Here is a 9946-nt window from a genome sequence, read left to right on the forward strand (position 1 = left end):
AAGAATACCTTTTCTTGGCTCTGGGATCATTTTTCAGTTATGAAAAAAACAAAACAAAAAACATAGAAGTGCAATACTGAACCACAAGAGCACCCTTTAAACTAAAGTAGGCCTATATTGAAATTAGTTTATCAGTCTAGTTAAGAGATGTTTTGCAGCTGAATAGCTGTGCTTTTGGTATTTTACAAATATTTAATAAGTTAATATATTGTAATTGAATAATTGAATGAGGTGTGTGTGTGTTTGTGTGTGTGTGGTTGTGTGCATGTGCTGGTAATATAACATTATACTTTAAGGATCTATATGCTGCTCAAGTACACCGAAGCCGTCAGATGCCTCTAAAAAGTTTGCCAGGCATCCATATCTGAGTAGTCTGCACATGCTTCATCACCCATCACCTCATATATATTTTTAGTGTACTTATTCAGTGACCTTTAGCTTCTTCTGTGCTGTTCGTTTTACTGTGTAAAACACACAATATGTCCAAGCCTTGTGCAAGTCTTGGCCTGTATGAGGAGACTCTTTTGCTGGTCTGATTCAAAAAAAAGAAAGTGTGTGTGTGTGTGTGTGTGTGTGTGTGTGTGTGTGTGTGTGTGTGTGTGTGTGTGTGTGTGTGTGTGTGTGTGTGTGTGTGTGTGTGTGTGTGTGTGTGTGTGTGTGTGTGTGTGTGTGTGTGTGTGTGTGTGAACATCATCACTATAACTCCTGTGACCATGAATACAAATAGAGATAATTATACACCACTCTGTCACCCATTATTCAGCTGTAGGTCAGACATTGAAGTGCATAAGCATAACACACACATACACGTGCATGCACACACACAGATTTGGCCCTGCTCCCCAGCAGAACTCTTCTTAATTCTTATCATGTTCATTCATTTAAGTGTAATCATTCTGCCACATTGAACACACCTACCTTCTGTTCTTCAGTTCAAGAGAGCTGAATGAACCTGAAAAACTTAGCTGCCATGCCAAATGTTTTATGAATATACCCTTATTTTACCCTTAATTATTAAATATTGAGGTTTGCTGATATTTAAACTGCTCCTTTACCGTAATACCTCTCTTAGAGTTTATAAAATAAAAAGGAACAGAGTCAATACGTAAAACAGACATACTGAAATAATACAGGAGGGAATACCTCTCTTAGAGTTTAGTACAAAAATATAAAATAAAAAGGAACAGAGTCAATACATAAAACAGACATACTGAAATAATACAGGAGGGAATACCTCTCTTAGAGTTTAGTACAAAAATATAAAATAAAAAGGAACAGAGTCAATACATAAAACAGACATACTGAAATAATACAGGCGGGTTTCTTCTATGAAATTCAGTATCTTTGAATTCTGTGCTGTTTGTCACACAAAACAAGTGTTTTGAAGATTGGAAAACTGTGATGGGGATTTGTTTGGTCATTTGGTCATTTTAATGAGATCATCATAGATTAATCAATAACTGAAATTGTTGTTAGTTGCAGCATAATGTTCTGCCCTTCTTCAAATGTACCTTAGTTCAGTACTTTCTTAGGTGCCCTTAAACAGATCATTCACAACTGTTAAGTTTTGAAACCGCCCGAAGGAATGTGCTGCATCTCACTATTTTAATCCCACCATGTTGCTTACGCCTCTCTAATGCAAGCCATCCGTCTTCCAGGAAATCTCTGCAACAAAATGACTCCATTCTGTGGTGGAAGTTAAAGACGTTATTTCAGTCTGTGACTTCGAGAAGAGACAGAGTCATTCAGTCGTGCCTGCCTTGATGAATCCTCAGTGAATTCTTTCTGTTAGTCAGTTTGTCAGCTGTTGAGGAATTTTACTTACTGTACAGTATAAAGGCATACACATAAATGACAGGCTTACCTCTGGTCATGCTTTCAATTGGATCAGTATATTCTCTGCCTGCAGCTCTGCCGTGTACAGCTTGTCTTTGACGCTGCAGGAGGACAGCTCTGGGATAAAATAATTTAAAGTTCAGCATACCAGCAACACTATTCTTATAATCTTGTGCATAATGTATACATGTATAGTTGGAATGTACATAAATGTAAATTTTAATTCTTCATCTTTTTATACTTTGCTGGCTATGATAAATCAATTTCCTTGGCGTGGGATAAATAAAGTTTTATCTTGTCAATGTAAATTAAATGATAAGAAGATGTGATGGTGCAGTTGGTCATTATCCATGCAGCCTTTGGAGAAGTCTGCTGCTTGATTTTGCACCAACACGCGCACAAATACATTAACATATGTTTGCACAATTTATTCTCAAGTGTTACATAAAAGCTGCCAACCCTTCCTGAGTATTTTTGGTTCATGAATCAATTACCAAATAGGCCAGTTGCATAAGACATCAGGTTGCATCATGGTGTTTTTAGATTCCATTTTGAGGGGTCTCTCTTAATAAAGCTCTTAATATAGCTCTCAGGTTTGTGTTCACATATTTGCACATATTTAAATGCATCTGGGTTTCATGCACAAAGGTGTTTATGTGGCCCACAGCTTCCTTATTTGAGAAGCATAGCTGCAGGTATCCCACCACTCGCCCTTACCTCATCCTCACCCAGCTTGGCTCAGGTGCATTTTCTCCCATAGTAGTTAATTAAACATCATGGCTGTCAGGGAGAAAAAAACCTGTTTAAAGGTAGGAGAGAGGAATAAATCTGGAGATGTGGAGAGGGAGAGATGATGGGTATCTGACGTACACTTTCCTTTTTTTGTGAATCTAGTGTGAGGTAGAAATCTTTTTATTTCAGAGCATCAGAAAGGGCTCATTGATCATAGTAATTATCATCAGTTCCTGTTAGTCAAAAACACGATGATCAGTGTAATTATCGTCAGATCCCATTAGTAGACAGCAATCTGATCTCTCCTTTCCCAAGCTTATCTCCCATTTCACTCCATCCTGTTTTCCCTCTGTCACATCTTGCACAGTTTTTTGCTTTAATGCTGTTTTCATTGACAGAACATCAAAAAGTCCCAGCAATTCTCTGATTCTCTCCCTCAACGCTCTTTGCCTTTTTGTTCTGGGCCTTGTCTCTTTGTGACTAGATTATGAGGGTTATCCAAAGAGCAGAAAAAGATCATATCCAAGCTATTTCAACAATAAGCCATGTCTGAAAACAAATGGTGAATGTAAATATGTGACAGTCATCAACTTGCACATGTGCTCTTTGTAGTAGAAACAAAGCCTCACATAAAACTAAAGGGAGACTCACACAGCAACTTGTTCCATCCAAGGGTCCCCGTCAGCCATGACTGTGACAGTGAGCCAGTCTGCACAATACCAGGACCCTGAAACTGGTGCAGCTAAATGGAATGAAGCCATTACTCATTTCATAATTTATATGTCAAAATGTCTTACGTGAAAAGCCCTGTTCTGATATCATGATTCAGATTTTTGCTCAGCTAATATACTCAGGTAAACTTGAATGCCAGTTCGATCACTTGGGACAGTCAGGCTATGGGAGGATATTGTTGTATTCATGAGTCAATAGTGGACTCCTTTCATCTAAACTTGGATGATTTATTTTCTTATTACCACATGTGCTCTCCCGAGCACTTCCAATTTAATGTTCTTTTCTTTCTTAATGTGTTGACATTAACTGGAAAGCTATTAAGGTCCAACCACACTGGTGTTTCTGGTTATTCTGACTAATTGGGGAAAAAGGCATTTTGCTCTGTATGTGAGTGAAAATGAAAGTGTGAATGTGAAAAGTCTTTTCGTCACACAGGTGATCAGCTCTGTTCTGACACCCAGGTTGGCAAAATACATGCACTCACTATTTTGAGAATCAACTCTGGTAACACTCCTCTGTTATCTCTCCTCAATGCTTAAGAGCAGTGTGCAAAATGTTCTGCTTGCAGTTTCTCATTTTTGGCTGGTGCAGATGTCGCCTTCACCGGTTAAAATGACAAATGACGGCAGCAGGTCATATCAGCTGTTCCTAATAAACACTAGTTTCATGAGTAACTTGATGACAGGCCAAAATTAAATTTGTCTGTTGTGGGTGTGTGTGTCCTCTCCAAGTCTATGTCGTTACTCTGCCAAGGATGGTTTATGAGGTGAAATGAGCATCACTTAACACTACCTCGTTTTTTGTAGTCCTAACAACTCCAACAGAGTGACACGTCTTCTCTCTACCTGACTGCTTTCTGTCAGTTTGAAGAGTCTCATTCTCTGTGTAAAATTTTTATTCATGTCGTCTTTCATATCAGCTTGATAGTTTTGAATGAGGATCTTCAATATTTGATGACAAAGCTTGTGAAAAAGAAGATGTCCTACATTAAATTTACTGAATAGCTTTATTTTGATGCTGTCACTGTACCAAAATAACCGTTTCGTAAATATATAGCTGATTTTCATTAAAAAAGAAAATTATGTGGTAGAAATCCTTGTATTAATAGTATTACTCTCTAAGTCCATTTCAAACCATGTAATCTGTTGAAATTGTAATAGAAATAGCTAAACATTAGGATCTGAGCCATAAATATGAAAGGCATGTCTAATGAGATGGTAGTGCATTTAGTCATAGTTGTGTAACAGTCTGAAAACCTTCAAATTTAAGTGTTTATATAAGGATTTTGCACTGTACCAGAGGCATTAAAGCAATAGTGTGAAGCCAAAGGAGAGTAGAGCAAGAGAGCAAAGAGTAATGGTAAAGAATTCTTTTTGTTCTGGAAAATCAATGATACTCTCTGGCTCCATGACGCACAACAACTGATTCACAGATCGATGTGTGTGTATGTGTGTGTCTGTGTGTGCAGTGAAACAGAGACAGTTGACGCATCCAGGTGCATAGCTGTGCGTGTTTACCATATTAACAATGTTTTTGAATTGCCTGGTTTACTTGCAGACTGAAAGTTAAAGCCCTTCATGTTAATGTCCCTGTGACATTATCTATCTCCCTACTCAGCAGAATCCCCCCCCCCCCCCCCCATGGTTCATTGAAGAAAGCTCAGAAGCATGCCAAAAATGCACTGTTAATGCTATCACCAAGTACACAATGTACCACTGGATTTTCTCATTTATCCCTTCCTTGGTAAAGCAATGCTCAGATTAAAGTTTTCTTTTGAGCAGGAGCAGAAATTATCTGCCGACACCTGACATCTGTCTCAGTTATTGTAGTCACAGATTGGCTATAGATGTTTTTACACCACATAATGTAACCAAAGAATGATTACTGTCAAAATGGTCAGCTGCTCATTGTGTTCACCTGTGGTGATAGGGCTGTGACAATAACCAGTAGGAATGGGAATCAAGAACCGGAAGAACCAGTGCCAAATTGTCACATCTATTGGATTCTTTTTCCTTTCTTTTTATAGATGCTGCCAATGACATAACATGCATGCATCTACACTGCTGCAGACTTGCAACAAGAAGTCATGGTGGAGAGGGAGAAACGGTCCAACCTGGAGTTTCATTTCATGGAGACAAATGACAGTGCTAGTTGTAATGTCTGTAAAATGATAATTTCAAGTAAGTGTGGAAACACCAACAATATGCTGAAACATTTCTCTGCAACATGGGTTTAAATTCCAGGAATGCTTTGTATTTAACACTATATGCATGGATGCTTCCCAGCCAAATATCTTATGTCATTAGAACATTAGCGCCACGCAGGCAGGCTTAGCAGATTTCTTTCTTTGACTAAAGAAGTCTGTATGAAAACAAATATTGACAAAATATGACAGACATACTGTTGCTTTAACAGCCAGCTTGACTAAAATAGAAGATCTGGGAACAAAATGGTAGCCAATGAAGAATCGGACCAATAAGCACAATTGATAATGGCATTGGTATCTTTTATCTTTTTTTGGTATCTTTTTTTTATCTGATAAAATCTTTTCAACCCTATCTCTAATAACTGCATGAACGCCCTGCAGGGTTTAGCTCATTACTGTCATCACCGCAGGTGCTCATCACTACTGCTTTGCACACGAGGGGGAGGGACAGTCCGTTAAACATATGGTGGATTTCTTTTGTGTTTGTTTGAATATTATTGTTTGAGTACTACTGCACCATACTACTACACAGGCATAAAAGACAGAAGCATAAAGTAAACAGTGCTCATAGCGAACACCTCTCTTAATAATGTCCATACAGTTGACACTAGCCTGACATTATTGAGTTCCTCCATGCTGCCCCTCGCTTTGATAGAACTTCACAGACATACACATGTAAACATGTTAAAACCACAGAATAGTAGTAATGAAATAAAGTTAAAAATAGTGTGTACACTATATAGAATAGAATACATAATATCTAGTAAAATACAACAATTTAAAAGTACAACAGTGCATAGTGTGAGGCAAAGCACTGAAGCCTCAGGCCTGTATTGGTCATAGATAGTTAAAGGCTAAAGTGAAGAGGCAAGTTTTTAGCTTTGTTCCAGAGCTTTGGGGCGTAATTGACAAAGGCTGCATCCTCGATTTTCTACTGGCTGCTGGTGGGAACCTTCAATAAACAGGCAGCAGATGATTGCAGTATTCTTGAAAGCAAAGAATGAGCAAGGGAGTTAGCAATGTAGTTTGGTCCTAGTCCATTAAGGGCTCTGTCTGCTTCATTTCTGACGGACACCTGAATGATGATGTCTGTGGTTATTGCAGTTCATCAATTTGACTGAGCTTCAGTGTGGCAGCTTTACTCTTGATTGGTAACTCCTTGAAGAGGGATGGGTCCCTGTAGAATGTGGTAAAGAGGATTGGGACGGAGACATTGAATGCCTGAATGCCTTGAGTTTTGTGAGGCAGAGGGTAGGCTGAGAGTGGAGAGAGCTGACTCCCTGTGCGCATTGTTCTTTGCACTTATCTGTCCATTCTTGTTTTGGTGCGACATGAGGCAGGTTGGCGCTGAGCAGTCTGCAACCAGTGATGTTTGGATGTATCCCATCAGGTTTAAAGCTGTCTTTACAGTTCCAAGAGATATTGAAATTGCCAAATTTTATCCCACAGGTTAGACATGCCTTCTTAGGACTATTGATTGATTGATTGATTGATTGATTGATTGATTGATTGATTGATTGATTGATTGATTGATTGAAAGGGTCATTAGGCTAATTAGCTATTTGCAGTTGAGAAAGAGCAACTTCCTGACTTTTGTGAAGTGTTGAACATTGCAAAGAGTTATTACAAGAGAGAAAAATTTGTAGATCTGACTGATTGTTCATCATAGAATTTCCAAGGAAAACAACAAAAGTTAATTTGTATGCTGCTTGAGTTTCAGCCAGGATTGCATGAAAAACAAACTGAATTGCTAAACAACTTATAGTGTATCAGATGTTGCAGCAGCTCCATTGTGGGAATTTGGTGGTTTTCAGCAGCAGGGAGATTTTTCAGAAATAATTGTGAGTTGGTAGTGATGCTATATTTTTTACTGTACTGCGTTTTAAAGCTGAAGCTAGGAAACACGTAGCTAACATGTCCATGGTGTCTCTTTATCACATGCATACATACATACATACATACACAACATGAAAATGGTGACCTTGGTTTGCAATTCTTGTGGATGTTAAATTGAATTTGTTGTATTTAATGTCAGGTCAGGTGGTCTATTTAATACTTAAATATATCTATGTAAGTATTAAATGCTGTCAGCATTCAGCACAAACCAACGCCCCATTTGGTTTCTTGTTAACAACAGCAGTGCTGATTTTCAGTATTTCCAGTTCCAGAAAAAAACATGTGTTGCACAAACATACAGTATATGATTCCTCTGTTGCCTTCAACAACAACAACTTCTCCCATGTTTACGGTACATGTTACCATAGTAACTTCAACTATGTGGCTTTTGTTGCCATGTTTGACCTTGTGGTCTTTCCATGATCTTCATGTTCCTTGTATCTGTTAGAAACCCACCCACCCTCCTGACAAGAGAGAATGAGCTTTCATGAGAGAAGTCTTTAATCTTAAATAGGTTTGGGTTTTTTGTTTTTTTGCATTGCATCAGTGTATCACATCTACTTATACCTATGTAGATATTTGAGAAAAATAAAAACAAGATTTTGTAATATTTCACATACCCTTAATTGAGACTTAAAATTTTTCATGTCTGTCTCCTTTTCAAACAGACACGAAGTGTATTTAAAGCCCCACTAATCACTGAGAGGTTCTGGGAATAGACCTGAACGCACCAACCAGCATTACTTGGACTGCTGCTCTGAAATTATCTTCAATCTAACCTGACCTGGCAGCTCTTAATGGCTTCTGATTTTTAATCTGCTCTCGTCACAGGCCCACTTAGGTCTATCTAGACTATCACATTAGCAAACAACAGCACATTAATTAAAGACTATAATTGATTAACTTCTGAGGAGAGGATGAACTTAGCAAGCATAAGTGTGATGAGGAAAGCATGGCTCAGATTTGAATGCCTGTCACATTTCCTCACATCAATGTGTGAATTCAAATGTTGTATTTGACAGTTCGGGCTGCATGAGGAAAATGAAATTGTGGTGTTACACAGGTCTGGCCTTGGCATACTGATGTCTCTAGATACTTCCATGTGGTCTACTATTCCCTCTGGAGTGGCTTACATAACCTCATTAGAGCCTTTGCTGTGCAGTTTACAGTTTTACACCCTTTACTACCTATTTTGCTGCCTTGCCTCTGTCACCCTCTGCATCTGTGAAACATCACTAAGCCCTGGAACCCTCTTATCAATGCCTTTGTTCCCACCAGAGTTGGTAATGAATGTGGGAACGTGAGCCAGCTGAAATGGAGCATCTCCCCATGGTGAAGGCTTAAGTTTTAATTAGCAAAGTTAATGGGGCAGAGTGGGATCAACAGCGTGGGAGACAGCGATGGAAAGGTAAAGTCTCCCACTGAGCCTAATGACACTCCTGAATCGGAAAGGTGTAACTACAGAAAGATTTATTAGACGTGAGTTTGTGTCACAGGATGACAGCAAGCCACATCTTCATCCTTTTGTAGTAGAAACAAAGCCTCACATAAAACTAAAGGGAGACTCACACAGCAAGGTGACTTTTACACTTTCTTTTTCTTTTTTTGCTTTCTACTCTCTCTTTGGAGAGTGTGCACTGGCTCGTGATCTGTTTTCAAGCTGCCTTAATCTCAGATGATTACTCATTTTGGTTCAGACACAGCCAATGTTATCAATTAGGTGACCTATTTCAGCTGGATCGTATTACATTGTGACCTATGTTGCCAACTCTCATTACTGGGTTTCTGCGTGGTCAAGGGACCAACATCAGTTACGTAAGAGGTGTTTTTCAGCTGATGGCTATGTACCTTGCTTTCAATGATTTATTCCACACTTGTGAGTGTTTGCCCCACTGCACCTGTGCATTGGTGAGCAAAAACAGCCAGAAATTCCTCTCAGTCTCTAACCTCCTAATGGTACTTCTGTCCTTGTTTTATTCCTTCCTGCATACAGAAGTGAGCACCAAACTTTTAAACTAAAGTTTGCCACCAATCCAATGAGAGGAAACAATAGGATACCAACACAAGGGAACTGACAGTAAGATGCTACTTTCCCTTAACTGAAAAGAATGAAGGGAAACGTAAGAATTTGATAGAATTCGTGATGGTGGAGGAGAAGAAGTGCTGGTTGGATGGGTGAAATTGTAGCTATGGGCATTGGGTGATAGATCGGTGAGTGCTGTCAGCACTTTCCTGCCAAGGACAGAGGACAAAGGACAAAATGAATTTTGTGTCACACTGAGATTGTGTGTGCGTGCGTGTGTGTATGCATGCTTAAATTGAAGAGATAAAGCCTTTTCTCGAAACATTGCTGTCTGAAAATTCACAAAATTGTTTTTGCATTGTAAAGCTCCAAAAATTTACTGCCACTTACGTTTTAATTTGCTTGCAAACAATCGTGATTTCCACAACACAGTGTGAGAATGCACTGTTTTAGCATGACGCCGCATAAAAAACTCTTTTCCCCCAATCTGTTCTTTTTTAGGTCTCTGGGTAGAAGTCTGC

The sequence above is a fragment of the Chaetodon trifascialis genome, chromosome 6 (genome assembly GCF_039877785.1).
Source record: "Chaetodon trifascialis isolate fChaTrf1 chromosome 6, fChaTrf1.hap1, whole genome shotgun sequence".
Lineage (NCBI taxonomy): Eukaryota > Metazoa > Chordata > Actinopteri > Chaetodontiformes > Chaetodontidae > Chaetodon > Chaetodon trifascialis.